The sequence below is a fragment of the Convolutriloba macropyga genome, chromosome 7, assembly GCF_964194025.1.
Source record: "Convolutriloba macropyga chromosome 7, txConMacr16.3, whole genome shotgun sequence".
NCBI classification, from domain to species: domain Eukaryota; kingdom Metazoa; phylum Xenacoelomorpha; order Acoela; family Convolutidae; genus Convolutriloba; species Convolutriloba macropyga.
The window spans coordinates 12,649,542-12,655,721 of NC_134474.1; positions in this window are offsets into that span (position 1 = coordinate 12,649,542).

Sequence of the window (6,180 nt, forward strand, 5' to 3'; positions counted from 1 at the left end):
GAGTCAATAAGTGAAAAAACGTTTGTCTCGATACTTTTGAAGGAAGGGACTTCCTTGTGAATTTGAAAGTTTTTGTACTCTGGTAAAATATGGTCAAGAATAAACCTTGGATGAAATAAAACGTGATTTATTTAATTTGAGAAACGCAACGAAAGAAACACAGAGAATCCAGAATCCCTTTTTGTTGCCAATGATTGAACTTGAAATTAACAAGATGTAAGTGCAAAAAAGTTGGGCAGATTGCCAATAGTTGTTTCACTAACAAAAAATTTGAATCCCATGATATGAACTACGAACGAAAAAAAAAATTTGGAAGAGAGTCATTATTTAATTACGGACAAATTATTTAATTACGGACAAAGAGGAAAGTTTTAGCTTTTTCTGGAGTGAGAATTGTGTCGAACATCAAAATTTTATCATTGAATCTGGTTCAACAAACTACATGATTAAAAATAAAATTACTTTTGCTAACAGGGAAGACAATTTTTCTGGACAATTCACAATACCAACAAAGCGCACTCGCAATATTAGGAAAAGGAGTGTTGAACTTTTGGCTTAGAATAGAAATGAAGAATTGAAAAAAATTGTTTTAAAAGATGCTTTATTCGTGCCTGATGACTCAAATAACTTAATTGCCCTTTAAAAACTAAGAGAAGCGGGTGTTGATGTTTATTTCGGTGAAAAACTTCAACTTGTTTTTTATAATGTCTCGTTTCTTTTTGAAGTTGAAAATGGATTGTTTGTTTGGAAAACTTTTTCTTGTTCTAATGAAAATTGCTTTAATGTTGACGGTTTACAAATGTGGCACGCAAAGATGGGACCATAAAATTTGTTTGATTTGAAACGTGTACCAGAATTTGTCGAGTGTGTGAAAATAGTTGGTTCGAATTTTGAGTTTTGTGAAGATTTTGAGTTAAATAAGAAGACAAAACAGTCGGTTCCCAAAGATTGCATGACAAGAGCGAAAAAAATTTTGGACATTGTGCATACAGATGTCTTAGGAAAAATTTCTCCTGAAGCTGTTGATGGCCATTGTTATGCCATTTGATTTGAAGATAGCTTCAGTCGTTTCTGAAAAAATTACATCATGAAAACAAGCGAAGACGGCTGGGATAATTTCAAACAGTTTTGTGCTGATTTTTGAAAACCAGGAACTTTGGTTTCTCATGGAGGTGGAGGATATATTTCAAATCAGTTTAAGCGCTATTGTAGGAACCAAGGAATTTTTATTGAAATTTTATATACTCCACAAGAAAATCGAAAAAATTGTAGGAATTTTGGGAACTTCTGTTGCTATGGCTCGCTTCCGTTGCTATGACAACGCTTGCTTGGACAAAAAATATTGGACGAACGCTTTGAACATGGCTTTTTTCGTCAAAAACATGTTTTTGCATTCAGTTCTTCAGAAAACACCTTTTGAAATGATGTACAATAACAAACCTAATTCATCTTTTGTCAAACTTTTTGGTTGTGTGGCATTTATGCATATTGAAAAACCTTTTCGCAAAAGCTTAGATCAAACTTCAAAAAAGGGATTTTTCCATGGGAATTTTAAAAGTAGTAAGTATTATTTGATTGGTTCTGAAGTCGAAAAAGGGAAAATCAAAATTCGGAAATTGGCAAAAAATGTGGATTTAATGAAAAGGAATATAACTTCGAACATAAGGAGACACAAAATTTGGTCGAAGACATTGATAATGATTCAAATGAAATTTCTTTTTTTAGTCAACTCGCTACCAATCGTTTGCTTCCAAAAACATTGATGAGACTTTGCAAAATCCAAATTGGTTCGAAGCAATGAAAAATGAGTACGACTCTTTGATTGAAAAGAATGTTTGGTCCATAATGAAAAGTGAAGAAAAACCAGCAGGAAAAAGATGGCATTTTGTTTGAAATTTGTTCCTGATGGTGATATGTGTCGCTCTGAAGCTCATTTTTTGCAAAAAGTTATAGGCAAGTTTTTGGAAAAGATATTTAGGAAACATACTCACTTACAACTAGACTTTCAACCAATAAACTTTTGATGTCTCTGGCTAAATATAACGATTATCAATTAAAACAATTGGACATAAAAACAGCGTATCTAATTGCTCCGATTGAAGAAGATATAGTTTTTAAACAACCTGAAGGTTTCGAACTTTTGGATGAAATGGAAAACCATTTGTTTGTAAATTGAAAAGAGCTTGTATGGATTGAAACAGTCTTGAAGAAACTGGTTTTTGATTATGAAGGCTTTCTTGATTACACTAAGTTTTGTCAATTTTTTTCATGACAAATGTTTGTTTATAAAAAGCAGGATGGAAAAAAACTGGTTTTCTTTGCTTGTGGGTAGATGACTTAATAGTTTGAGGCAATTCTGAAAATTTTTTTGATTGTTTTCACGCTGAAGTTTCCAAGAAATTCAAAATGAGTGTCTATTCTCATTTGACGTGGTTTTTAAGAATGAAAATTACGAGCACTTAATCGGAAATACTTTGAAGAAATTTTAGAAACTTTCAAAATGAGCAACTGTAGGTCAATTCGTACACAATTAGAAAAAAAAGTAAACTTTCAAAAAACGATATTCCTCAGGAGGGGGTTGAGGAGCAACTTAGAATGAGCGAAACTAATTTCCGAAGTTTAATAGGTTGTGTTAACTATTTAGCTTCGTCGAGTAGACCCGATATTTGTTTTGCTGCTTAAGCTGTGAATTAGTTTGTTGAAAATTACGGAGAAGTTCATTGGGAAAGAGCCAAGCGTGTTCTTAGATACTTAAGAGAAACAATGAATCCAACTTTAACTTTCTTTAAAACTCGGGTTCTGGTTTTGCTGAATTTTTCTGATGCTGATTGGGCAGGCAACATAGATAACAGGAAGAGCACTTCAGGTTTTTTTTAAAATTAAGTGAATCGTCCGGAGCAATAAGTTGGGGTTGTAAGGCCCAAAACACTGTAGCAACACCAACTGCTGAAGCTGAAGTTAACTCTGTTGTTGAGGCGAGTAAAGAAGCGATCCACCTATGTGGAATCCCGGAGGACTTAGGAATTTTCTGTTAACTTCTTCTGAAAAATTTTGTTAATAATCGGGCTTGTATTGCATTAAGTAAGCATTCTATGCATCATGGAAAAACTAAACACTTTGTCATAAAACTGCATTTTGTGCGAAAACTGGTAGAAAACAAGTATTTTCAACTGTAATATTTGGCTACAGAAAACATTTCTGCGGATATTCTGACCAAATCGCTTGGGATAAGAAAACCCTCACAATTTTGTACATATCTTCTTGGTGAAACCTAGCTCGAAAGCACGAGATTCAGCATGACTCCGAAAGTTAAAAGTGAGAAAACACATTGGCTACTTTCGAGCTTATTTCACACATCCAGATCAAGCTTTGGCGGGTACATTACACTTTTTATATAAGCTGATTTACTACGTATGTTTGCCACCCGTAATCAAAAAGCACTAAATTGATATTCCAAACAGCTGCGTATTCTGCGTGCCCATCTAACCTCACCAATAACGTTCTCGACGGGTCTTGTCGGGTCCGGTTTTCATAGGAGCCCATGGTATCAACATTGTTTCTTCGATAGAATTTTCACAACACAGATCAAAATCAAGAGCTTATCCTGTTGAATTGAATTTGGGAACCCATCATTTAGGTGAAGGAAAGTTATTGTTTATGTTTCAGGTGTTGGATGTCTGGATTGTACCCTCAGAGGGTTCGTGCCCCTGTACCCTGGACCCAATAGGACTTGAGGTGGTGCAAGTGAGTGGACTGACAGCTGGACAGGATTACAAGTTGTTCCTGCAACTGATAAGTGCTTATGGGAAGAAAGGGCCAATCACATCATTCGAACAAGCGACTTACACTGATGAGGTTAAAGGCAGTCGCATTTTTTGTTCCGGGGCCAAGGAATTTTGACAAAACAAAGATAAGCGGTAACTAGCGTCAATAAGGTGGAAAATCTCCCCGCCCCCCAATTTCTTACATAGTTTTGCAGTGAAAGCATTGAATTAACAATTAAGTGCGAGGATTTCTCTACCTTATCGGCTCAAGCTAATCATTTAGCTCACTTCAATTTAGCGTTTTCCAACCGTAGAACTCTCCTTTTTTTAGCGTTTATAAGCTTAGAATTTACATATAATTTGGTTTTTCCAAGAATACATCGTAAATATTTTTAAGGCTTCGAACCACTGCTTCACTGCTGGCATGTTACCTCTTCTACCTCTGTGCCACCAAAACTTTAGTTTTCTTACGAACTATCTTATTCATAAATTGGACAATAACACCATACTTTGCGACGATTCAATTGTTGAAATTTGTTGAAAGGGAAAAGTTTTGCTAAAAACCGGTCGTAAGTTGAAGCAGAGAAAAGATCTACGATGGAAAGTTCCATACTATGTAATGTTGAAGCTTGGAAACGATATGTTTCGTAAAATGGACACTTAGAACGTTGCTGTTTTTTTCAACGCTCTGAGTGTAGTTCTTGCACAAATTCAATTTAATGAAAACCAATCTTACATAAATTCCCTTTTTTAGCGCTACCATCTCAATCGTTGTTGAAATTGATTTTTAATCATTGAGTTCTCTTCAAATATAATTTTCCGAGTTTTGATAAAAAAAAATTTACCTCAATGCATGTCACAAATATACCCAGTCTAAATAAAAATTTTTGTTCCTGTTTTCAGAAAATCACCTGATGGTTTGATTTTTTCTTTTATTAATTTGGAAACCTGTTAAATCTAATTGTCAAGGTTCATTTTGCAATCTAGATGCTTTTGAGTGTCAAGATTTCATCCAAGTGATTCAGGAACACCGGAATTGATCTTTGATTTCAAAAAAGTTTCTCAGTTATTTCGTGGCAAATGTTAGCCAGGTCAATCGGAGATGTTTTTATAACTGAGATTGATCATAATCCAAAATTGGATTGATGCTTTGAAAAAATTCTCAAATTATACTTGCAAATGCAAAGCAAATATCAATTAAAAATGGATTTAAGGGAACCTACACTAAATTCATTCTAGTCGTAATGGTTACAATAATATTGAATCAAAAAAGCTGGTACCCCAAAATTGAACAAATTTTAGGTACTTGAGCAGTCATGTATTGATTTCGAAAGGAGATTTTTGCTTCTGAAATTGCATATTTTTGCCAAAAATAGTTAATTGGATCTTCTCTAGCATCGAATGAAAAATTGCCGTCAAATAATTTTTTGAGTTTTTTGTTTATTTTCCTTTTTTGATCTGTTATCTTGAACTTTTTTTTGTATTTTTTTCTTTTTATCTAACAGGAGAGAAAGATAAAACCGAAAAAAATCTGGAATTACATTTAATGCGCTTTAAATTTTTTTAAGAAAAATGTGCTGGTGAATTTAGCTATTTTTCCCGAAAATGGCCCAAAAATTGGGGTTTTCTCTAGCGTCTAATGGAAACTTTTCAGAATTTTTAAATGAAGATCCTCTCCGTTTTAGAAAAAAGCCCAACAAAACTCATCTGTCTACTTTTGGGATAAATTAGGATGAAATAACCGATCACGTAATTTGAAATATTTTTGGCTATTAGTTTGGTGGAATCATTACTGAGAGTATTCTAATATAGTTTTGAGAATAATGGAAATATAAATCTTCCTGTATTGTTAACTTGTTTTATTCGATTTCCTCAATTTTTTCTCAGCAATAATTGTTATTAAAAAGTTTGTGAATTTCTCTGCAACACGAGAACATATATATGACTGGACAGAAGTTTTACCCGCTTTATCAAACAAAAAATTTAAATTCTGTTCTGACAATAAAATGAGTTAGAATCATCTATAAGTACGATTTTTTAATGATACAATTGAGAGCACTTAATTTTGTGAAAGTGGTTTTCACAAAGCAATTAAGAGCCTTAGAATGAAAAATAGGATCAAATAAACTTGAAAAATACTTACGTTCGGTTGTAAGGGCCTTTCACAGATTTTAACCCTTTTAATCTTTGAGCCAATCAATTTTAAGATTTTATGAACACAGCTTGCAGTTTGAAAGTAAAAGAAAACTGACTGGAATTTCCATGTTGATCACCGCCTTTTTGTCCGCAATGTTGGAAAGTACAATGTAGGAAATTACAAGTTCCTCACGCACAATGTTTTAACATAAGAAATATGAAATCTTGTTGAAAAAAGATTTAAATGAAATCTTGTCAAAAGAGTAAATAAAAAAAGAGT